Source organism: Xenopus tropicalis, chromosome 6 (assembly GCF_000004195.4).
Source record: "Xenopus tropicalis strain Nigerian chromosome 6, UCB_Xtro_10.0, whole genome shotgun sequence".
NCBI lineage: Eukaryota > Metazoa > Chordata > Amphibia > Anura > Pipidae > Xenopus > Xenopus tropicalis.
Window position 1 is genome coordinate 116,185,929 of NC_030682.2, and position 26,032 is coordinate 116,211,960.

At 39.1% G+C, this 26,032-nt stretch overlaps 1 protein-coding gene across 5 annotated transcripts in view; it reads left to right on the forward strand.

The window, feature by feature from the left end:
- The first annotated feature begins 207 nt into the window (after positions 1-207).
- The window catches only part of fam110b (family with sequence similarity 110 member B), a 100,559-nt gene continuing 74,734 nt past the window's right edge, over positions 208-26,032 (forward strand). For all 5 annotated transcript variants that reach the window (XM_018095123.2, XM_004915187.4, XM_012965283.3 and 2 more), the window contains exon 1: positions 208-423. The gene's annotated coding sequence lies outside the window, so the exon portion shown is untranslated. The remainder of the gene's footprint in view (positions 424-26,032) is intronic.

Consider the following 26,032-nt stretch of genomic DNA (forward strand, 5'->3'; position numbering starts at 1 on the left):
ATTGTTCAATGTGGGGGGGTGGGGCTATACCTATATCCATTTTCACAGAATCCCTGAGCCCTCCCCTCTATCCCTTACCTGCACTCACTGGCCAATAAGCTGCCGCTCCTCATTACCCGTATTGCTCCTAATGAACCCTAAACTCATAAATCAAGCACGATTTCCAGCCAGTCGCTAGGTGGCGCCAATATACTCTTCAAATCCCAATAAAATATCGAAAAAAAAAGGAGAAGCGGTATAATGTGTGCGAGTGATCCCTCCCCCTCCCCAGGAAGTGGAAAGGGCTGAGCTGTTCCTGCAGGCTGAATAAAGCAGATTTAATTCACTGCTATCCTGTGCCTGAACCCATCAGCAGCTTATTTGCGCTTTGTGCATCGGTGTTGTGACTCTGCGTCTGTACAGATGCAATAGGAGACAGACACGGTAACGTTGCATCTTTTCTTTGTAACAGTCACTTTTACCAATGAAAGAGCCCGGGATTATTGAATGACTGCCTACAGATAGGCTCATCGTTTTGTTTTGCTTCAGCCAAACACATGATTTCACGGGACTTAATTGCCTATTTAAATAACGCAGATCGGGTTTTATTTGACCTTTATGGTATGCTAGCCAATCAGTGTTGAGCATAGTGGGACTTTGTGCAGTGATGCCACATGTATGCTGGAGCCAATGCTGGTTAACCCTGCGCTCTCTTTATTATTGGATCTGGAATTTGTCTTAAAATGTGTGCTGAGGGGTGCAGGCTGCACTTGCATGGCTGTTATGCACCCCATTTTTGTGCTTTATGCAAAAGGTACTGCCCTGTGCCTTCTTGTCAGGCAGTCTGCGCCCCATTGACAAGGATAAGGTGCAGGGACCATGGCATGGGGTTGGTTGTTGTTGTGGGCTTCCGAGGCCCCTAGTAGTTGGATTCAAGGAGCTCTATCACTGTAAGCTCTATCACTGTAAGCTCTATCACTGTAAGCTCTATCACTGTAAGCTCTATCACTGTAAGCTCTATCACTGTAAGCTCTATCACTGTAGCCTCTATCACTGTAGCCTCTATCACTGTAGCCTCTATCACTGTAGCCTCTATCACTGTAGCCTCTATCACTGTAGCCTCTATCACTGTAGCCTCTATCACTGTAGCCTCTATCACTGTAGCCTCTATCACTGTAGCCTCTATCACTGTAGCCTCTATCACTGTAGCCTCTATCACTGTAGCCTCTATCACTGTAGCCTCTATCACTGTAGCCTCTATCACTGTAGCCTCTATCACTGTAGCCTCTATCACTGTAGCCTCTATCACTGTAGCCTCTATCACTATAAGCTCTATCACTGTAGGCTCTATCATTGTAGCCCCTCCAGTAGAGTTGTATCTTACCGAAAAAATCTGAGCTCTATAAAGCACACCCATTCCACCCACTATGAAGTGCTGCTGCTCAGTAAATGAGCCCCAATAAGCTTGACGCTTGCGTAGAAGCTTGCACTTGCCTGTTCATTTGTGTACGGGAATTCGGTGAGAGAGGCCACATGCAAGGTTTTTACTGTAAGGAGAAAGTCCTGGAGGGAAGGTTTGTTTAACCGCTGCCAGCACTGCTCATTGATTGTTCTCGTTGTTTTTATAAGGTTTCCGCTTTCCTTTGTCAGTTCTTTGCTGTAAGAAAAGCACAGATTGGCTCTGTTTGTTGGCTTGAAATAATAATATTGTCCAACCTGTGGCTTTCTAGCTGTGCTTGAACTTCAACTCTCAGCATCCAACCCAAAGGTTACGGGGAGATCCAGGGAGTAGTATTGAAAAGGCAGCAGGCTGGACTGTGATGCTCTGTTGGAAAGCATATGTTTTTAATTAGCGACTATGGATCAGCAGTGTATCATTGCGAAACAACAATCTCACAGGTCAAGCTGCTGTCACAGAATCCTTTATAAATGTCTGAGTTCTGTAATTACATTTAAAATTACATTTTGCAGACCTGATGCAGGAGTTGTATAGCAAGGAAACATTGGTGCCCAATGTTTTTCCCTGTGTCTGTATTCCTGTTATGGGCACAAACTCTACTCAGTTGAAGCTTTACAGTTTCTGCATTCCTCCAACAGAGAAGCTCCAGGCTGCTGTCTGAATCTCCGCTCTAGTGTAGGTTCAGCAGATGTACTGCCCACAGGAGATTTGATGCCCCTGACAAGGATCACGGGGGTATACTGGGCACCAATTTTTAAATCTGTCAAAATCACATTAACAGCTACTTGCATCCCTCTGTAAGCTGCCATCAGGGTTAACACTAGCCTAGTCCCGGAGACTATTGCATGGTGAACTGGTGAAAAATTACATTAAGTGGCAAGAAAAGGCCCAGCTAAATATTTGCTATATATGTATGTATATATAAAGCATTTGGTGCCAGTATCTACAGCCAGATATTCTATGGAGCCCCCCATTAAACTACCAATTACTGTCTACTTTTCTTTTGGATCCACCCTCCTCCTCTACTCCTGGACTTAGCATATGTACCATATTATTCCCATAGACTCTGAAACCCTACAGGAGACTGGAAGGTAAATAATGGCCCCAATTGCTTCAATGTTTCGCTGTCCGGATGGCTGATATAAACAATAAGATTACATCTTGTGTTCTTATATATTGCTGTTAACTGTATTTTCAGGTGATTTTCTGCTTGTTCTACATTAGGGCCAGCTCAACAGAACTGTTCAGTGGGTCTGACTTCTAATACTATAAGTTCAACCTGATATCTTGTGAAAGTGTGAAGCCATATCTTATGTGTAATGATAATTTTGGGGTCTTATGTTGGGGCTATAAAGCCCCAAGAGACTGTTACAAGCCATGAGTATATTGTACAGGAGGACTTGGTTTTTAAACTTTCAGTGCAAGGATACACACCTTAACAATGAATACTGCAAAAGAATTCTGAGTGGAGTACTGTGGAGTGGAGTGAATATGTGATCCTGTTCTTCCCATTGTTGTGCTCATCAAGTTTCATGCAATGCAATCAGACTGCCATGATGATGCCATCAAGCCTTGCCTCTTGTCTCATATTCATAAACAATTATTTCATTGGTTGGCGGGCTTGTCCCCTCAGCTTTACATTTAGTACCAAGAACATGGGAAACCTGATTACAGTGGAATATTTGAATCTTTATATGTGATGCCACAAAGTGGTTTTCATCCAGTATTCCTAGTCCTCCCAGTGTACACTCTTCCCGTTGTGTTACTTATTCGGTAGGTATTAGGTAAACTAAAACTCAATACACAGTCCTGGGTCATGTGGCTTTATTTTTAACAGTGTTTGGTGGATGCTGAAAGGGGCAGTTAGTGCTTTGGGGCTGAAAAGTGGCAGTAGTGGGGCTGGCAGGTGTTTCTCTTTCAAGTCAATGAGAGGGTACAGAGCACGATTTTGGCTAGTTTTTTAGCTGAAAATCCTTCTGTTTGCCATCACTTACTTACCTGTAGTGTTACCCTTAAGCTTTCACTACTGTATTTTTTTTCCTGTTGATATCTATTTTAATGATGCATTTACCATGCAATAAGGCTTATCTGGGATTTACCAAATATCAATTAAAATCACACTGAATCCATTAGGCTATAGATCTGGTGTTTGGCATGTCTTCATCCTTAGGCTAGTCTTAGGTTAGTGCCACAAATGGCTTTTCCTCAGCCGACGAATAAACACAGGCAAAGAAACAGCCTATTTACTTGCTTCTCTGTCTGCACTGACAGACACCTTGTCGTTCTGGGTGCAGTCGCATAGAGTGGATGTTTTTGTGCTGAAATCTGCTCCGTTTGTCTGCAGTGCCTGTCAGTGCAACCAGAGGAGCAAGCTGTTAATGCAGGCCAAGAAACAGCCATGTGCATTAGCTGTATAGTAGACTGTTATCCAAAAAATGTCATCCAGAAAGCTCCAAAATACAGCATTGCCATTTTACCTAGAATCCTATTTAAACAAGTTTTTTTTTTTTTTTTTTTTTTTTTAATTGGCTACTTTTGTAATTAGACATAGCCTTGCCCTTGGTATTAACTAGCTAGCATAAATTGATAGCAAAACCATTCCCCATGGTTCTGTCCTTGAATTAAAAAAAAAAATACAACAATAAATACGTTTTGGCTGATTTGTGCCTTACTTGAAATGAAATGCATGTAACTTTGAGCTATGCTCACTCTGGGTACCATGTCTGTTCTGTCTCACTGGCAATAGGGTGCATGTGCTTTTAGGAAAGTCTGTCAGTCAGTCCAAGGAATGTGATACTGAAGTCTTCAAGCTATAAGCCTAATGTATGTATAAATTGCATACTTCTTATTTAAAACCCTTTGGTGCCTGTGTGAATGCTTATCTTTACACTTTAAATAAAACAGACTAAAAGCAGATGTAACAGTAGTGTCTTAACCCACTATTGAGACTACAGTGCCGGCATAAAAGTTTAGTTTGCCAGTGCTTTAAATACTTCAATTTTAGGTTCACCTGGCAGCAAGTGGCTAGGTCATAAGACCCAGCACATTATGGATTAAATGTCAGTGTGTAGAAATGATGGCATGCATACCACATAACAGTATATATTAACTGTGCTTCCTTTCTAAAGTGAGCCACTAAATGTGAAGGACACAATTGCAAGTCACTTCCTTTTCACTTCATGCACCATACAGATACACTACTCTAGGGATGGGGTGTCCTGCAATACTGCTTTTAACTGGTATTACGATGAAAAGAAAAAACAAACACATTTTTTGTTAATAAACTACATTGCTGTGCTCTGTAAATGACAAATATTGACCCTGTAGATCAAGCGTAGAAGCATATATCATTAAGATGCACTGAAAGTCTATTAAGGTTGTAAGCAGTATTACTGTACATAAATCTGTACACTAGTACGTACATAAGCTGCACTCCATGCTCCATTCTGCTACATCAGCAGCAGGACAACTGTGTTGAGCATCCCTGAAGGTAGAGCTTAATGGCTTGATTTACCCTTTAAAATTTCACTGTGCTTTTTCAGCAGATATGTACACACTTTGACCATATATGCATAATATACCCAGGACTGTTGAGGTGATACATAAATCCTTCAACATCTGACTCTGACTCCAACTCTTCTGCTTTTATATACTAATGTATTTTCCATGTTGAAGGAACACAACATAAAAGGCATTCCATCACTGCCAAAGCTCAGCAACTTTAAAGCTATTTGAAGATGGTGTCTGCTTTTGGGAGCAAACCAAAGAACTTCTGGCGAGGAAGCTGATGCACTACCCTATTGGACATCCAAGCTTGTTACTGCCCACATTGATAAGGATACTTTTCAAGTTTTGGTTGAAATCTATAACTAAGCTTATGCCATTGTGGCTTATTTATTTTATTTATTAAGGAAACTACAAACATTCCTTAAACCTAAAGTTTAAACAAAACGCACAAAATGAAAACAATAAAGTTATAATAGCTCAGCTGGACTTCACACTAGTGAAACAACTACATGCTGGGCTTTATTTTTAAAACAGAGAAGTACTTTATTGTGACTTATGTCTGTGAAATAGGGCATTCTAACATTGTATTTTGTTTCATTAAAATTTCTTAGAAATCAGAGTTGGTACATTTTTGCCGACTCCAGGTACCTAAAATTGATTCTGACTCCATGACTCCTACTCCACAGCTCTATACATGCTAAACTTTTTTTTGTCTCCATTTATTTAGAGATATTTGTATTTTTCTCTGGGGAACCTTCTACTTCTCATGGCTGTTTCTTATCTTTCGTTCATTATCTGCAGCACATCTGTCACAACATTCAAGTACAGCAGATCCATCTTCTGGCACTTTCTGTTGAAGAAAGCAGCTGTGGTCCCTACATTACTCTCTTTTTTTATCTCTCTTTTTTAATGAAATGGGAAGAGTTGACAAAATTGAATTTTTGGTAATAATACAACTATAAATTGGGTTGAAATATTCATAATATCCCACCCCCATGTAAAAGAAATGCAGAGCAGTACCTGTTGTATTTTATTTTTCTTGGAACAATAACTTTCAGGTCTGGCAGTGCTCTACTTGTTGACCAGAATATTAGGATTACAGCCCCTTGATCCTTTACAGCACACTAATCCTAAGAGTAAGCATCTTGGCAGACCACGTATGGCTGCTCCAAATTATTACACATTCTGGCTCCCAAGTATTCAGTAGAAGGGGGAAACATTTGAAAATATTGCAGTTCACTATCAAAACCTTGGGCTAGAAAAATGCTATATTTTATGGTATTTATTTGATGGCATTGGAAGTATGAAATTGTTTTTAGGTTTTAAAGTTTTGTAATATTATCTTCTACTCTTTCGCCTGCATAGAGATTGAGAAAGGAGGATCAACTTTAAAGGACGTGGGAGTACAATAAGAAGTGTCGATATTTAAGCTGCTTTGGCAAGGGCATTTTAGATCCTTTGTTTTATGCACTGACAAACACAAGTTATGTTGATACGCGATTTATGTCCTCTGTGGAATTTGGCTTGTGTAAGAGGTTATCTGCAAAGGAATTGTGACATACTGTATCGCCCCAATGGGCTTGTGAATGTATGAGTTGGCAGTTTGCTCATTAAAAGTTGGCTGTAGATTAACTATAACCCAACAGTGTCATTGCATGTATAATGTCATGGATAGTGACTTGTTAATATTTCATTTGTTGTTTCATGTGCATGCTCTAGTGTTTTAATTCTAAGAATTTCCCTCTTTCTCTCCTTTGACCTGCACTTGTATCATCCTTTTTTATCAAAGATGTTTTTTAGTTTCAGAATATTTTACAGGTATAGGATCTGTTATCTGCAAACTCACTATCCAGAAAGATCTAAATTACAGGAAGGCTCTTCCCATAAAATCCATTTTAGTAAATTAATTGCCATTATTAAAAATGATTTCCTTTTTCATTGTACAGGTATGGGATCCCTTATCCGGAAACCCATTATCCAGAAAGCTCCTAATTACGGAAAGCCTGTCACCCATAGACTCCATTATAAGCAAATAATTCAGAATTTTAAAACTGATTTCCTTTTTCTCTGTAATAATAAAACAGTACCTTGTAACTGATCCCAACTAAGATATAATTAATTCTTATTGCAGGCAAAACAATTGGTTTATTGATTTTATAGTAGACTTAAGGTATGGAGATCCAAATTATGGAAAGACCCCTTATCTGGAATACCCTTGGTCCTGAGCATTCCAGATAACGGGTCCTATACCTGTAATAACAAAACCGTACCTTGTATTTGATACCAGCTAAGCTTTAATAAATCCTATTGGGTGTATTTAATGTTTAAAGTATGGTAATCCATAAAGTGGAAAGACTTGTTATGCAGAAAACACCAGGTCCTTTGCCTGCGCTGGCATATGGTTATTACCTGTGATGTTTTTTTATTTTTAGCTGAAAAAACTATTGCAGTAGACCTCAATGGAGTTTTTCTTTACAGGTATAGGATCTATTATCCGGAATGCCTGGGGTTTTCCAGATAAGGGGGATTTTTGTAATTTTGATGTCTATACCTTATATCTGCTAAAAACCTTTTAAACAATCAATAAGTCTAATTGGATTGTTTTACCACCAATGTGGATTCTTGCAGCTTAGTTACCAAAAGTACAAGCTACTTTTGTATTATTACAGAGAAAAGGGAAATCATTTTTAAAAATGATTATTTGCTTGAAATAAACTCGATGGGAGATGGCTTTCCTGTAATTCAGGAATAGTACAAACAGTATTTCAAGGCACCAGATGCTGGGCCCCCCAACCCCTTCTGCGCTTGCACCTGGTGCAGGGGTGGGATGGGAATATAAGTGTAACCAATTTCTGGTTATCAAAAACATAGATTTAGTTCTTAAAGTTACCAGCTATTTTCCACCCCTGGTAAAGTGCTGTCTGAGACAAGGCTCTTTCTCCCCTCGTTGCTTTTTCAGTCTTTGATCTTCAGAGGCATGATTTGTGTATGGAGGGTTTAAGTAAGGTTCGTGGGAAATATGGATTTTATCCAACAACTGCTATGCATGTTGTAATGACTGAATACTTGGCACTATCTCTGCAGAAAGATGCGGAGCTTGCATTTTCATGCTGTGCCACAAACCCAGTTGGCACACTTTCTGCTGATAGTGGATGCTCCTTGGATTTTATATGGACGCAAACAATATGCTTAGTAATAATTGTGTTACACCTCACAGCTGACATGACAACACATGGGAAAGAACAATGTGTGTGTCTCTAGATATGTGATTGTGCTTTTGCACATTGTTTTCATCTTTTTGCCCTTTGGCTAACAAACGTTTTAAAATGCTGCAATACTTGTCTGCCCTTGTCATCTTGTAGTTACAGTAGAAAATGCTTAGCAGATTAAAGGAACAGTAACACCAAAAAATGAAAGTGTATAAAAGTAATTACAATATAATGTAGTGTTGTCCTGCATTGCTACAACTGGTGTGTTTGCCTCAGAAAGACTACTATAGTTTATATAAATAAGCTGCTGTGTAGCCATGGGGGCAGCCATTCAAGCTGGAAAAAAGGAGAAAAGGCACAGGTTACATAGCAGATAACTAGTAGATAAGCCCCATATAATGGGGGTTTATCTGTTATCTGCTAAGTAACCTGTGCCTTTTCTCCTTTGAATGGCTGCCCCCATGGCTACACAGCAGCTTACTTATATAAACTATAGTAGTCTTTCTGAGGCAAACACACCAGTTGTAGCAATGTGGGGCAACAGTACATTATATTGTAATTACTTTAATACACTTTCATTTTTTGGTGTTACTGTTCCTTTAAAAATAGCAGATAAAATGACTGTTAAGGGTATTGGCTGTAATATGCATAATAAATAATTTGTTTGCTCATGAGACACCATATGTACATACTAAAAAGGAGTGTTCCCCAATGGATCTGATGAACCGTCACTTTATAATAACCCTTCTGGATACCTGAAGTGTCTGTGTAGAGAGTTGCTTGTGCGTGCCATGGACACCAGGATTGCCTTTATCTATAATGGGAAGGAAATTAAGATAACAGTGGCTGTTTTATTGCTTATTCTTGAGAAAAACCAGGAAGATCTTATGCAGAACTCAATAATAGAATGCACGTGGTGCAGACAAACACGATAAATCTGCCAGATGATACTTCTTTTCCTGAGGAAAATTATGTGGATGCAGCTCTGGATGTGCTGTTGCCCACAAGTACCACAATATGTCCGCGGGCCACAAACCGGCATGAATACATGCAAATTACTGTTTTTAATTGTCAAGTTGTACATTGAGTGACACTAATAATGCCAGTTGCTCTTTTTTGCTCTACTGTTTTGTGCGTGGATGATATTGAGTTTAGTTAAATCATCCCTAATTTACCTTCTGTAAATCTTCAATTTTCATGCAGATTTCTTTGAGGCACCCACTTTCTCAGCACTGCTGTCTTCCTCCCACTGTTCTCAGCGGTGCCACTCTACCCTTACACTCCTACCCCCCCCCCCCCCCCGGTCCTGTTTCTTTCCTTTACTTCTTTCAACCCCATATAGATTTAGAAGTTGCCTGAGGCAAGGCTGCTGCTCAGATGAAAGCATATAACCCCGGAAAGTGTCGGAGGTGTGAGCACATTGTTTGCTCCATGCAGGTAAGCCGAGATGCCAGCACCCCATAGCTCATTCTGTGTGCCAGGGCAGGGAAGGAGGACCTTTTAATTTTATCCTTTGCGTTCTTCCTCTTATAAATTATAAAGTGAGGGATTATAGGCTTCGTTTTATGAGTGGATTTCAAATGATGTGAAGCATAAGCATGGTACCTTGCATCTCCGAGCAAGTGCAACATACACGGTTTAATGAATGTCAGAATATTAAACAATTATGCTGAAACTTTCTCGGTGTCGCATCCACTTAAACTTAATTGCTTGAATGTCTTGAGTGATATTACTGCATTAGTGAAGACAAAACAGCTAGAACATTGTGTGCTAACATGTAGCTTATTGTAGCACGGGAATAGAAAGTGACCGGTCCAAGACAGAATCCGAATACCAGAACGGAGGGTCTGCAGTGAACATTTTTGGTACATTTCTCTGTCAACAGTTGTTGCTTAATAAGTTAACTGTTAATTTGTTTTGTAACAACATGTAGACATTAAACATGTCTTAACCCCCTTACCCAGTCACCCACAGTCTGTCACTTGCTGTCAATAGTTTGCACCCTAATAATAATTTGACCATATCATTGATAAGCATAGAATAGTCACCCGAGATCTTCACAAGCAGAGAAACAGGGAGCACCATCTGGGGTAGGACCTGGGCAGGATCAGTGTTGGTGGGGGCAGAGCAGGCCCAGCAAGATGCACCTTAGATCTGGTTTGGAATTTCTAGATTATGTGTATTACCATGTGATGAGCTGTATCTTTTGATCTAGTAAGCAACCACATAACCCAACTGTGTTTTAGTATACAGGGTGGAATTCAATAAAGACATTGACAAATATGAATTAAAAAAAATTGCAGTTCTATATGTAATAGTGTTAATTAATTTATTACATTTATACGTCTCTTAACTCTCCAGTTTTTCATGAGGCAGTCACAATTTTTGGCACCCAGCCCTCTGTCCTGGTTAGCCCCTTCAATGTCTCGTTTTCATGCTGGGCCATGCTGTGACGCTGTATAAAACAAATAAAACTGCCTAAAGAGTAGAAGCTTGGAGAGTGAATGTCATGGAATGCTTGGAAAGTCCCCATGTCTTTCATAAAATACTTGGGGACCATTGCTGTGTTTGTCATGAAATGCTTGGGGGCAACATTTGTCTGTCATGAAATGCTTGAGAGAACCAGCTCTGTGTCTTACATAAAATGCTTGGGGGGGCCACCACTGTGTCTTTTATGCAGTGCTTAGGGGAGGCCACCACTGTGTCTTTTATGCAGTGCTTAGGGGAGACCACCACTGTGTCTTTTATAAAATGCTTGAGGGGACACCGTTGTGTCTGTGGCCCACTGTGACACAGGATTACTGCCTTTCCAGTAAGACATTTGATTGGTGGTTGTGTTTGCAACACTAACTATGCTCAATATACATATATATAAGGTGTATATAATTTTTTTTTTTTAATGTTAAATTCCTCCAGTGTTGTGCATGAACTCCTGCCATTCTGTCACACTGGGTAATGTTGCAATAGTTTTGCTGACAGTGAATGGAGCTGCACATATTTTGAAAGAACGTGAAGCATTCATTCTAGATATGTGTAAACAGGTGGACATTCTATTTAAAGTGAACCCAACAACTTATGAATAGCTTTGGTTTCTTTATTTTTTATTTCATATTTGGCAGTGATCCCAGTAAAATGTAGGTCTTTTTAATACTCTTCCCTTCTAATAAGCACAGCCTTTGTTATTACTAGTTCCCTTCACATGATATCCCATAAGAACCTGTGCTTGTGTAACTATAGGCTGAGTCGGCTGGGTAATCACATTTCACATTTCTACTTGACGCATATGAAGCTGAGAGGCACATCCCAAAGATCTCTAAAGAAAAAGAGTTGCATTACTTTCAAAGGGAGTTATTTGTGTCAGCTTTTGTTGTCTTCCTTTATTAACAGATTAAACAGAAACCACAAGTATGCTATTTTCGCAATTGTCTCTATTATAAAGCTTTGCTTTTACCGAGAGCCAACCGTCGATCCTAAAATCTATGGTGCTCGATGTAGGACCTGACTGACAGTGCCAGAGGTTTAATCGTGCCGCAAGATCAAAGGCACCTGGCAGGTAAGGGGTTAAATCATGTACTGTGGTTTTTAGCTGTGAGTTGGGAGTTCTAAGAGCCGTCAGAACAGTAACTCCTTCTCCACAGAACAAGTGAGCAGTGAATTGCTTTCTGTGACTTTCTTTCCAGAGGTTGAGCTCTTCAGAGCTTATGTCATGTGGAGATTTGTGGCTACAACTTTCCTAAAGGCAAGGCACAGCAACAAAAAGCTCCTGTTATTCTCTCCATTCTATTCCATGGCAAAGCAAGCACAGAAAGTGGTAACAGCATGGTTAACCATATTCCCAAGATGAGTAGGGTACCTGGATGCCATAGGCCTACCACAAAATCAAGGACAATTCAGGCTGCAAAGTTTAAGAAACAATCGGCCATGTTTTCTGCAACCTGCATTCCACCGAATAATACAACCTGGCCTGCGTTAGGAAGCTAGGGAGCACTAGCGGGCACTGGGCATAAAGGAGACAGGGCTGCCTTGCATATGCCAGAGCTCTGCTCCACACCTCTTGCTTGATTATTTTCTGCTCTGAGCACATGCAAACCCCTGGCGCAAATGCTTTTTGAATAAGCACTAGGTAGCATATTTTTGCTCTTGCAGTTAAGCTAATGGTCTTGGTAAATTACCACCTTTGTCTTACTAATAAAAGCATTATCTGTTTAGTTCTATAGTCCTGCTTCCACCTTGATGAGGAGGTGAGGCATTAGCTCTGAGAAATTAAAAAATAACCACCTGCATTGAGGCTACGGGGAGCAACAAGGTGTTGGTGAGCAACATCTTGCGAGCCCCTGGTTATGGATTACTACTTTAGGGTGATGGCCCACAGTGAGATTAGTCGCCTGCGGTTACATTTTGGCTACTGCAGGTGACTGTTCTCCCTGAAATACTTTTCCACCATCTTTTCCACGGTCACACAAGTCTCTTCGTCCAGGAATTTTTGCAGCAATGCTTATGCCTTTCCACCAGCGATTCATTACCAGTGGAAAGGCATTTTGGGAAGATTGGTGCCTTTCCACCAGCGATTCATTACCAGTGGAAAGGCATTTTGGGAAGATTGGTGCCTTTCCACCAGCGATTCATTACCAGTGGAAAGGCATTTTGGGAAGATTGGTCACCAACCATAGCTGGGATTAACCGTGGGCGACTAATCTGTGGGACATCACCCTTATACAGTTTAGATACTGTGATACTATTCCACTTGGAAAAAACAGTAAGTGCTGAGCAAGGACTATTGTATTAACAAAAGGTATACGCATGGAATCTGGAATACTTGGGAATAGGGTCTTTCTCTAATTTGGAGCAACATTCCTTTCAGCTTCAAGAACAAGCTGCTGTTTTATTATTACAGAGGCAAAGGGAATTAGTTATGGGAAATGGGTTCCCTGATAATAGATCCCATGCCTGTAATAATATCAGTTATAATGTGGGTATTAGTCTAGGGGTGTTATCATGTATATATTTTTATACTCTGTCAGTACATTAAAATGAAATGAATGGAGACATTGTCTGTTGTTATTTAAGAAAAGAAACGAAACTGTTTTTTTATTAATTTGCTGCAATATTGTAACCTACCCCTCTACCAAAAGAGCCTGCTTGGGATGTGTAATTTGTTGTAATACACAAACAATGCTGCCTGTGTTACCGCCTGCTGTCACACTCAATGCTCTGTTTAATCCATGACATTTATTCTTCGTATTCCTTTGCATTTATGCCTTCTATTTTCATGCTGTTTTCTTACTAAATATGCCACTAAATATGCAAGAAAATCATGCAAGAACAGGATTCTCCCTTGTTCAACGTGAGCTCATTGAATATGGCTTGTGCTGAGCATACTTTTTGCTTATTGTTTCCATCACACGAAAAAAAAATTATTTGTTTTTGTTATTTCTTGAGTGAAACACTTCAAATGGCGGAAGTGAAACTACTCCATGTTTGGTGCTTCCGAGGTAGATTGTTAGATTACGGGTATTCAACTCCCTCCCTTCACCCTTTCGTTATGTTTTTTTTGTTAGCAGACGTCAATTATGCAGGGGGGGTGATCTGAAATCTGGAAATCTACAAGGACTAAACATGGAGTTGGTTTAGTATGTGCCCTGTTTAGCACAGAAACAAGAAAAACAAGAGATATTTAGATCAGAGTAGGATTCTTTATTATACCTATTGTTTTACTATTGAATCCAAATCCTGATGACTCCCCACTTTTATATGAGGCTTTCTCTTAAGGTGGCCACACACGTGGCGACCTGTGATCGTCAGACCTGCCACTAACCTTCAGGGCTGAAACGGCAGATAAGGCAGTAGAAACAATAGGATTTCTACCTCCTTCTGCTGATTCAGCTCTGACGGCAGATTTTGCTCAGGCGCCCTCTATGATCAAAATCTTTTGACCTGGCCGATCGGCGAGTCGACCGATATCAGCAGCCTCCTGCGATACCGGTCGACTTGCCATACACGCACCGAATACACTGGCCATACATGATATTATCGGTGCGTGTATGGCCAGCTTTAGGTAGCTCTCTGACAAATTTAAGAAAGGGCTTCCATACGGATTTCCCTACACACTCCTTCCAGTAGCACAGTAATTTCCTAAATGTTAACTTGATGTTTCTTGATATTTATGCTTTTGCTGGGGATGCAACCTTACACAATTGCGGTGCATAGTTAGCAATTTATATAGATGACACATGTACAGATAGTCATTGCAGTCAGCCCCACTGTTATAAGCCCTCTAGGTTTATTCCAAGGGTTATCTCTCTCTATCCTAAAGGCAGGCATACATGGTAAGATTCACTCACTTAGAACGCCGGGGATAGACGCTGTCGGTTCGGGTGCTGCATCAACGAGCCAATGTGGTCCCTGATCTGACATAAAAATCAAATCTGCCCGATCGAGATCTGGCCGATTTCAGGCCAGATGTTGGCCGGGCAGGCCTGTCTTTTGTGCCCATACACGGGCCTGTAAGCTGGTGAATTGGTCTAAATGACCGATATCGGAAGCTAGAATTGGCCTGTGTATGGCAAATTTGTGTCCCTGCACACATCGGGTAACACTTGGGTAACTAACAGACTGCCCTTCTAACTTCCCTACTCGGTCTCTCACTCATAAGGGGTTATTTGTGTGAAATTTCAGACATGAGTCAACATGCTTTTTGCCCACAATGCAACATTTATTCCCACAATTCCATTTTATTTAAGGCCACAAGGTTATATTTCATCAGGGTAAAATAAAGTTTATGTGTATTTAATGAAGTTTACTATCCTGAATGTACTGGATAAAAACGAAACAAGCCTTTTTACAAGCAGAATTGCCACTGCGCTAACTGATTAAATATATAGCATTCTAACCACTCCTTGTATTCACTTGCTAAATCTAGTCCTGCTTAATCAGAAATATACAGCCTCATAGTTGGTAATGAGAGCATTCTGTTTGCACCAGTATGTGTATAATGTATACATACAAATATACAAATACATTTAAAACTGACACAGTAAGAAAGCACGTTGGCTGCTTATGAGATACTAGGATTTGTAGACCTGCCAAATCTGAAGAGCAGCAGACTCTCCTTATCATATTTTGGTACAGGGTCTATTATCCAGAAACCCTATGTCCATAAAACTTAGAATTACAGGAAGGCCATCTCAAGCAGATTTATTTTTTAATTATTATGTTGGGTTGAAAAACTTCAGCTTATTCTTCCGCTTTTTCTTCTCCTATTCTTAGCTCCCCCCATTTTCTAAACGCTACTCCTCCTACAGTTTTAGGGGTACAACACCTAAACTCCCCACACTTCTTCGCCCAATAGTGGAGCAGGTTGCTTGTGCTTTTCTAAGTGATCCCGCCCCCCGTCTTTTTGTGACGCCGCTCCGAACACCCCAATTTTCCCATTGACTTTGACAGGGAAGATTTTCAAACTGCTGCCACTCTTACAGCTTTGAAGCTTCTCCCCCCCCAAACTTGAATAACATAATCATGGGGTCAGCCTGAATTAAAATATGATGATTGTTGGATGCCCAACAGTGGGCGGAGCAATTAAAAGCCAATCAGATTTTTACCTATTGGCGAAAATTCAAGCTGCTGCCATTCTCACAGTAATAACACCGGAGTCCCCAAACTTTGCAGGGTTAGGCACCAGGTAACTGCGGTTCAAGGTTAGAAAAAGTGGGCAGAGACATCAACAGCCAATCAGATTTTAACTATTGACTTTCAATGGGGAAATTCAACCTGCTGCAATTCTCACAGTATTAACACCAGGGTCCTCAAACTTTTCACCGTTGGTCACTAGGGGATTGCAGTTTTAGTTTTGAAAAGTGGGCACAGCCACCAACAGCCAATCAGATTTCACCTATTGAATTTTATTGGGGAAATTCAAGCTGCTGCCATTCTCACAGTATTAACACCAGGGTTCCCAAACTTTGCACAGTCAATCACTGGGTGACTACGAACTCAAGGCTAGAAAAAAGTGGGCGGGGCCACCAAAAGCCAATCAGATTTATTTTATTGTTTTCAGTGGGGAAATTTTAACTGCTGCCATTCTCGTATGTTTAATGTTAGGGTCCCCAAACCCAAAACTGTCACCCAGTGACAGTTTGTCACTGGGTGACTATGTTCCAAGTTTAGAAAGTATGTGGGGCCAACAACAGCCAATCAGATTTCACCTATAAACTTCAAGTGTAAAAGTGTAAAAATGCTCTCAATCTTCTCTCAGTTGGTCACTGGGGGACTGCAGTTCAAAAATAGGAAAAGTGGGTTGGGCCACTAACAGCCAATCAGATTTCATCCATTGAATTTTATTGGTTTAAATTTAAAATGCTGTCATTCTCACATTATTTATGCCAGGGTGACCACTGTTTGTCACTGGGTGACTTCAACTCAAGGTTAGAAAAAGTGGGCACACTCACCCACTATTAATCCTAGGGTGCAGAGTTAGTCACTGGGTAACTGCAGTTCCAGGTTAGAAAAAGGGGGCGGAGATACCAACCGCCAATCAGTGGGGAAATATAATATATATATAACCTTTAAATGAACGTGGATGTTCAGGCTGGTGTAGGATAGAAAACAAGTAGCATATTGCTTTAACACTGCAGGCACATTTGCCCATTTATTTCTCTCATGCTCTGTTTTCACTTATTTCCATGCAAGAATGTTTGTCTCATAAGCTCCGTGACAAATGAAGGTTTTATGTGCTCTTGAAAGTGTTAAGAGCAGAAAATGAGAACCAGTACAGGTTTCCATAAAGCAGGGTTGTCCATCCTGTGCGGCAATGCTGATTGGACATGCCTGGTGTAAGAAAAAAAAAATGCCCAATGGGTGTCAGCTGGTCTGTTTTATTAGTCCATGCCTGACTTTGTACTTGGCACATTATTTTTTTCCTCCTAGGCTGCGAACAGTGTGTTCTTGGAGCCAACACTTTATTAGCAGGAGAAAATACAATGAAAGTACAGAAACAGGACATACAGTACATCTAAATAAAAGGATTTTAAAAAATGTACACGTATATGATCAGTTATACAGAAAGCTCCGAATTATGGGAAGGTCTATCTCCCATAGACCCCATTTTAATTGAGTATTTCTTGTTTTTAAAAATGATTTCCTTTTTGTCTGTTATAAAAGTGTCTTGTACCTGATCCCAATTAAGGTTTAATCAATCTTATTGTCTTAAATTAATATTTAAATGTTTTTTAGTAGACTTAAATTATGGTGATCAAACTTACAGAAGACTCCTTATCTGGAAAACCCCAGGTTACTGTAGTAAATTGGACACAAATGTTTTGCAAATATTTAAGTTTGCAGTCTATACTGCTATAAAATGGAATAATTTTTTAGCGACAACTATATCACGCTTCTTGAAAATATCAGCTTTATTGGTTTTTATCACCAGTTTAAATAACTCCCTTAAAGACTAAATACAGCTGTCCGCTTCATAGGCTTAGGTTGCCTTTGTTTACATATTTTTAAAAGGTCTTTGGTTTTGTCTAATCTGCCTTGGCTGCCCTTTCTTGTTTCAACCCATCTTCTAATCCGCATATGATGGCATTTCTTAAAGGACAAGAAAAGGCCAATGTAAACTTAATGCAATATTAAAAGGCTTTTTAAAATTGCACTGCTCCGTTTCTTCCTTTTCTCTCAGTAATTCATCTTGAATTCTGTCTCTAAAGTGGTAGGTGATGTCAGAGGCGCCTCCATTTCCCGAACACCATGCCCAGGGCATAGAGCATGTGCAGAAGGCGACACCACAGGTCTGCATATCATTATAGTTGGGATTATAATCCTGGTTTTAGGGATCACACACGGCTCTTGTGAACAGGCACACCATCGCTGATCTCCAGAAGCCCACCAATATATTTTGTTATGTATTCACCTCTGTGCCCCTGACATTGCTACAGTTTAAAGGGATTCTCTCATGGGAAAGCATGTTTTTTACAAAATGCATAATTTTATAGTTCAGCCAAGTCATGAATCATGCAGTTACATTGAGTAGGAGAAACAATAGCTAATCTGAAAGCAGTTCTATTGTGTATTGCCGACTGAATACAATTTTAAATGGTAGAGTGAATTATTTGCTATGTAAACAGTAATATACTAATAAAAACTGTACCATAAAAATTATGACTGAATGCTTTTAAACACTTTCTTACAAGTTAGAGCAGAAGCATTTGCTTTTCTTTTTTCCCACTTACAACTTTACAGCAACCATTTTGGATTGTACTGCTTCATCTTGACAAATTAACAAGGTGATACAGAGTAACAATCCAAAATGTCAGTTTTTACATTTATAATCAAAGAAAAGGGTTATGCTCTGGTACTGCTGTAGTAAGTACATGGACAGTATATGCAAGTACCTTGCCATGTCCTTTTTTCTAACAATGATCAAAATGAATTTAGACTGCAAATTAGGAATGGATTCATACATTAGGAATATACTGGCAATAAAAAATGGTTCATAATTCATATGGGGTTATGTAATAAATACACTAAGTGTATTTATTTTCAACTTTTTTTTTTTTGGTTCAGGTTTTTTGATGCCAAAACCTGATTTTGTTGCAAAAAAAAACAAAACGTGATTTTGTTGCTATTTATTATGCAACAAAAACAACAACTAATCTGAATGAAAAAATGCACCATCTAAAACCTGTTGATCATGTAGAACTTTACAACTGGAAGACCTTTTTTCTTTGTGGTTTTAGAGGTTTTTGTGGTTTTTATATGTTGGCTTTATACAACAATACAAGCGTTTTTTGTGTGACAAATTGAATGTTGCGGTTTTCTCTTCTGTGTGTTTTTTCCTAAAGCTCTAAAACTACGAAAATCCAAATGTTGATACATAGGCCTCCCTGTTTCCTCATGAGCAGTAACCTATAGCAGGAGGAAGCATTTAGTTATCACCTGTTTAAAAGCAAGCATCTTATTGGTTGCTATGGGTTATGTTCCTGAGCCCCCTATGTCTGGCTTAGCCCTGTTAGGCCAGTAGGACATGTGCCTGTAAAAGCCAGCATTCTTTAGATGGAAGAACATCGTGGTGAAACCACTTGTAAGAGCTTTGCATTTTTGTAAGGTTGAGCACCTGTCTTAATGCTCCTGTGAGCACTTAAATGTTGCATTCCCTTGCCATATTTCTCCAGTGAGCCATAGTATATATAATATGTGTATTTGAAGATTTTTGTCTTAAATATCATTGGGACTCGGGGCTACAAGACCAATTATTTTCTGATGTTCATGAGCTAACCCTGATAAATGGGTTATAGTTCTTTTAATTCTATAGTTATTTCCCTTGGCACAGCTTTGTTGCTTATGTTTAATACCTTGTCTTCTGCACCTCTATTGGTATACCTAAGTATTATTATTAATGTTTATGTTGAAAAACACAATTTACATGTTTAAAGCTGCTTAACTATTCAGCAAGGACATTGACCCATTCAATAAGTTCAAGGGCTGCTATTCGGGTGATAGCATTATACTGAATTGACATTGTAATTGGATATTTATAGCTACTGCATACTACTGAATGAAGTATATCTCTTTGGCTGAGAAAGTGAGAATGTAACAGTGTCCATATTTACTGCACCCCCAGTGCCTGATAAGTGCTGCCAGTGGTATGCGCCTTACGTCACTCAGTGGCTAAGAGAAGTGCTTGTCATGCACACTTCAGTGCCAAATGAGATATAGCTCTTTCTGCTTCTGTTTGCGTTCCCATTCACCCTTCTCTTGTCATGCACAGAAGTGTTGCACAGCAGCAGGTCTGAAGCATAGAAGCCTAGATTTGATAAGGCAGATTGGTTAAATTATTTCATTTAACAATAAATAATAAAAAAAAGTATCAGAAGTTGACAGCACACCATATTCATGTGGTGGTCTAGGGGCATTAACCCCAGACCTCCAGCTAGAGGAATGATATCCGTGCAGCTAAACAAAAAATGGTAACTCGTGAAATCCACATTATGGCCAAATAAATGAAGAGAAAAATTTATTTAAAAAAATACATCTAGGCTAGCTTAGATTAGATCCTTGCAGCAAGACTCTATCAGAGATGGTTTTCAATAAGAGTTTTTCTTGCATCATTTGTTTGGCCTGAATTTCCCAATCTATTTACAAATTTCAGCCATCTGCCCAACCATCTGGGCATGCAAGATTGGGGATCAGTTTTGGCAGACTGTACTGTCAAACCACAAAGGATCCTACGTTTTCAATGTTTATAATTAAAGCTAGCTATACACACACCGATGTTTTTGTACAAAACCTCTTTTCGTATGATATCCGGTGTATGGCGGCTTGAAGAGGCGACCGATTTCGGAAAAGGTTGCGGACATCGGTTGTCTCACCGATCGGCCAGGTGCCATTGAAAGCGCCCGAGCAAAATCTACATTCAGGTCCAAATCAGCAGGTGGAGGTAGAATTTAGCCCTGAACGTCAGTGGAGGGTGGGAAAGATCTTTCATGCGACCCGTGGTCGCACAAAAGATCGTTATTGCTACGTGTATGGCCACCTTAGGTGCAACTTTGAATTTCCTTAATGACTTAATGAAACCAAAAGGGACCGAAACATCGGTTGTACATGCAATTATAATACACAAGAGATTTTTTGAAACACAAAGACCCTTGGTGCTGGCTGTTTTATTTTGATATTTATATGATATTCCGTGCACAGGGGCAGCTGCAGAGCAGCGGATTTTGGAGTGTGGTGCTGTCGTGTGGACTGTTATATATATCTCTCTCCTATCTATCTATCTATCTATCTATCATATTATTCCTCTCTTTCTGTGTAAAGTAGACATTTTATTTCCAAATTATATCTTTCTCTAGCTTCTTTAAAGGCTTTATTCATGCTTCTAATCCCCTTCAAACCATGTTATGTTATAATACCCTATGCCACTGGGAGTTGTCAGTTAGCCAGTGGGGTATGGCCTGATGTCACTAGAGATGTGTTATAGCTCCTTTGTGACTGTCCATAAGGTCTAGCAGCAAATAGCGCTCAACATTGTGTTTAATATGCCATTATCAGTGAGCCTTTGTATTTATCATGTACGTAAATTCCTTTACAACATATCTTATTGGATGTGAGAAAAAGGAAGTCAGATTTGATTTAACGGACAAGTCAATAAACCAAATAAAATGTGTTGTTGTTTTAGAGTAGCTGAGCCCTCTGCTTGCCTTTTTATTACATATTTTATTTTTATGGCATTTAATAGGATGGGGATTTCTGGAGCTTAAGTGATTCCAGGCACACTTTTGTTTTCACTGCCTTATTTGAAGCTCTCACTGTGGAATTAAAATTACCAACAAACCAGGGATTTCGCTTGGCTTTGGATTTATTTATTATATACCAGGGCATGAGGATAGGATTTATTTTGTCTTAATGACTTCAATGGGTTATGCCAGGTGTGAAGTGGCAGTAGGCTAGCAAAAAATACTTTTCTGGACTTTGTGGGTGTGTGTTTGATGTAGCCAAAAGTTGCAGTCAAGTAAATATTAATGAAAATATTTAAATGATGTAGAGTATAGAACTCAAATCTTGTGACAGAGGGTGTAGCTTCAGGTTTGATACCTCTGAGTCATTTACAAATACATTGTCCATGGAGCTGATTACAATTTTGGACTCAGAAGAGAGTATTTCTCTTAATTGATTGGTATACTTTTGGAGGTCTTCTGGATCAGCTTGTATAGAATTTGGAAAGGTTGTACAAGTATCGGACCCCTTATCCAGAAACCCAGTATCCGGAAAGTTCCAAATTACGGAAGGGCCATCTCCCATAGACTCCATTGTAGTCAAATAATTCACATTTTTAAAAATGATTTCTTTTTCTCTGTAATAATAAAACTGTACCTTGTACTTGATCCCAACTAAGATATAATTAACCCTTGTTGGAGACAAAACAATCTTATTGGGTTTAATTACTGTTTAAATTTTTTTATTAGACTTGGGTTAGGAGATCCGAATTGCAGAAAAACCCCTTATCCGGAAAACCCCATGTCCCGAATATTCTGGATAATGGGTCCCATACCTGTACTTAGAAGTATTACTATATATAACACTCTTTCTTCTTTTGGAGTAGAAATAAAGCCTAAAAAGTAATATTTTTAAAAACTAACTGCACTTACCCAGAGGATTGGCAGCCCTATAACAGTAATTATTCATGCCTTCAAAGTTGTCCATAACTGCCACCATCTTGGGTGTTAGGCCATCTTTTGGGTGTCACTACACCTATTCTTGGCTGCCACTGAGTTAACTTTGGGATCATGGAAAATAATATATTTTCAGATGCACAAATCTTGACTGCTACAGGCCTGTGGTGGATTAGAGTTGACACAGTTAGCTGAAACTTAAAGTAACAGTAACACCAAAAAATGAAAGTGTATAAAAGTAAGTAAAATATAATGTGCTGCTGCCCTGCACTGGTAAAAGTTGTGTGTTTACTTCAGAAAGTCTACTATAATTTATATAAATAAGCTGCTATGTAGCCATGGGGGCAGCCATTCAAAGGAGAAAAGGCACAGGCACATAGCAGATAACAGATAAAACATTATTGTATTCTATAGAACTTATCTGTTATCTGCTATGTAACCTGTGCTTTTTCTCCTTTTTTCCAGCTTGAATGGCTGCCCCCGTGGCTACACAGCAGCTGATTATATAAATTATAGTAGTGTTACTGTAGCAAACACCCCAGCTGTACCAGTGCAGGGCAACAGTGCATTATATTTTTATTACTTTAAAGCTCTTTCATTTTTTGGTGTTACTGTTCCTTTAAGGTATATTGTGTCTAGCCTGATCCTTTGTAGGGCTTTAGTCCTTTAAATAATGCTTTGTAGCAAGTCGATATTGCAGGTCCTTTAAGCAGGAGGTTCATGCAATATTATAGGCACCCTGGTAGGCTCATTAAGGGAAATAAAACATGCAAGAAAATACCCTTTCTTAGTAAAGCATTGCAATTGGCAAAAAAGTAAATCCTTATTTCAAGGGCGTATAGTCACTCTCAATGCAACTGCTTGCTAGTGTTATCTTTGGCATTCCCATTCCTCCGCTTCATCACCTTCTCACACTTCCGCTATTTCCTAATTTACTGTTGCTACAAACAGCACGTTGTGCAAGGGACCCTTGTGCTGATGCAGGGTTTAAGCAATGCATGGCTACATTGGCTCTCCCCAGTACAGATTGTTTCTTATATAAGGATCACTGGGTGACACCAGCTCCTTTGCATGGGGGAAACCTTTTGCTTTTTAGCTTGTGTTTATCCTGTGACAGAAAACATAACTTAAATGACGTTTCTTTTTTCAGCCTCGAGTTACTATATTACATAGCGTAAATCATTTTTTCTGCTTTTAATTAGTTTGTGCCCATGGGATATTCCTCAAGTAGTGTTTTTTAATTGTTGAGGATCCGTAAAATTGTGATTCATTGCTTTGCTTAACATTTTGTATTCTATCTAAAGTGCAAGCCATTTTCCATGGTGCATTGTACAGAGTGGCCCAAGGGCATAGAGCAGATCCATTCCAGCAGCAGCTTCTGGTATAGGAAACTGGCTGTAATGGCTGTCCCTGAGTCTCTCAGAAAACAACTGAACTGATTTCTCTCCTGAACTTCATTCAAGGTCAGGTTTACTTTTACCCATATTTGAAAAAGATACAAAGAATAAATATTTTTTATTATTGTTTTATGTAATGCTGGCCTGTTTCTGTAGTGTTTTACATAGAATATACTTTGTACAAATACCGTACATCATTCACATGCATTTGTGCACCAGTGGAGCTTACAGTCTTAAGATCCCTGTCACATTAGCATGTGTTTATCTCCGTTTACAGAGGGTAGAAATTTGGGAGAAAACTGTAGTACAGGTATGGGACCTGTTATCCAGAATGCTTGGGACCTGGGGTTTTTCGGATAAGGGATCTTTCCATAATTTGGATCTCCATAACTTAAGTCTGCTAAAAATCATTCAAATATTGAAAAAAACAAATAGACTTGTTTTGCCTCCAATAAGGATTTATTATATCTTAGTTGGGATCAAGTACAAGTTCTGTTTTATTATTAGAGAGAAAAAGGAAATCATTTTTAAAAATTAGAATTATTTGTTACTTATAATGGAGTCTATGGGAGATGGCCTTTCCTTAATTCAGAACTTTCTGGATAATGGGTTTCCGGATCAGGGATCCCATACCTGTACCTGAAGGAAAGCCCACACAAACACTGGAACAAGATATAGAATCCTTGTACGTAGTGCTCGGGTCAGAATCAAACTTGGGATCCCTGCACTGTGATGTAACAGTGCTAATCACTATGCTTTCCAGTTAATAAAAAAAAAAAAATACTTTTTTAAAGGTATTCCCTTGATCCTGTAAAGGATGAGTGTCCCAAACAAGAAGATCACATTTTCAGTTGCTCGAAAGTTTAATGGGCTTATTGTGACCCGCTATAAACAGCACAAGGGCTGGTTTACACTCTGAATTCTAACATTCTGAATTCGAACATTCTAAAAGGTAATATAGAGAGAAATATTCCTTTTAAACTTTTCTCTCCTGCTGCTCCTTAAGGGGTGGTTCATCTTGGGGAAAAAACTTTTAGTATGTCAGAGAATGTACTATTGCAATTTAGCAATTGGTCTTCATTATTTTTTTGTTATAGTTTTGGCATTATTTGCTTTTCTCTTTTTGACTCTCTTTCAACTTTCAAATGGGGGTCACTGACCCCCATAGCCAAAAGAATATTGCTTTGTAAGGCTACAATTTTATTTTGCTTGTTACTTTATATTACTAATCTTATTTAGTCCCTCTTCTATTCATATTCCAGTCTTTTATTCCCAGCACTGCTTGGTTACTAAGATAAACAAGACCCTAACAACCAGATAGCTGTTGAAATTCAACTGGAGCGCCGCTAAACAAAATGCTAAATATCTGAAACACTATAAAAAATGAAACCCTTGTTAAATTAAAATTTTCTTAGAATATCAATGTCTACATCATACTAATAGTTAATTTCAAGGTGAACTACCCCTTTACGTCAAAGCCCCACCTCCTTTCATTATCACTTCACCCTTTCGATATCACAAACAGCCCCCTTTGTTCCCGCCCCCCTTCTGGCTGCCAAATTCTTTTTAAAGAGGTTACAACCCTATATCTTCATATTTTTTCTGTAAGGACTATACCCAAATCCTACCTCTTCTAACACATGCACAATATTTGATTTAACCTTGGCACTTATGTGCAAGTGCCCTATCCATTGCAAATGGCTGAATTTATTACCCTGCTATTTGTGCGCTTAAGCTACACACCAACTCTGACTGTTTGCCTTACTGGTGCTGGGCTATTTTCTCCTTATGATTAATGTGTGGTACCCAATCTTTGTTAATGTTGATGTGTTTTTATTTATTGTAATGTTTTTCCCTCTCTCTACTATTAATGGATTGTAAAATGTACAGTACTGCTTAGTAGCTGTATAAAGATACAGTAGCATTATAAAACATACATACTATATTTAATATATAAACATGAATGGTTATGTGTTTGTGGCTTTTGTTTGTTTTTTTTTTTTATTTTATGTTTTGATAGGGTATGACATATGCAATGATTATTCTCAGGGACCATCCTCTCATCCAAGTCCAACTACCTTTTTAATGTAAAAAAAGACACAGACCATCCCCATATCTATCATGAAGTCAACAATTAGTTTTTGTTCACAAAATAGGTCCCCTGCCTACAATGGCCCATCAATCTATGTGACCAGTCAAATAAGACATTTTGTATGGTACTATTCCAAAATACAGCTGAACATGTGTTTTCAAAGGTGCTGAACTTTAGGCCTGCTTATCTGACAAACGAGACTGGACCATTCCATAGTATTGGAAACT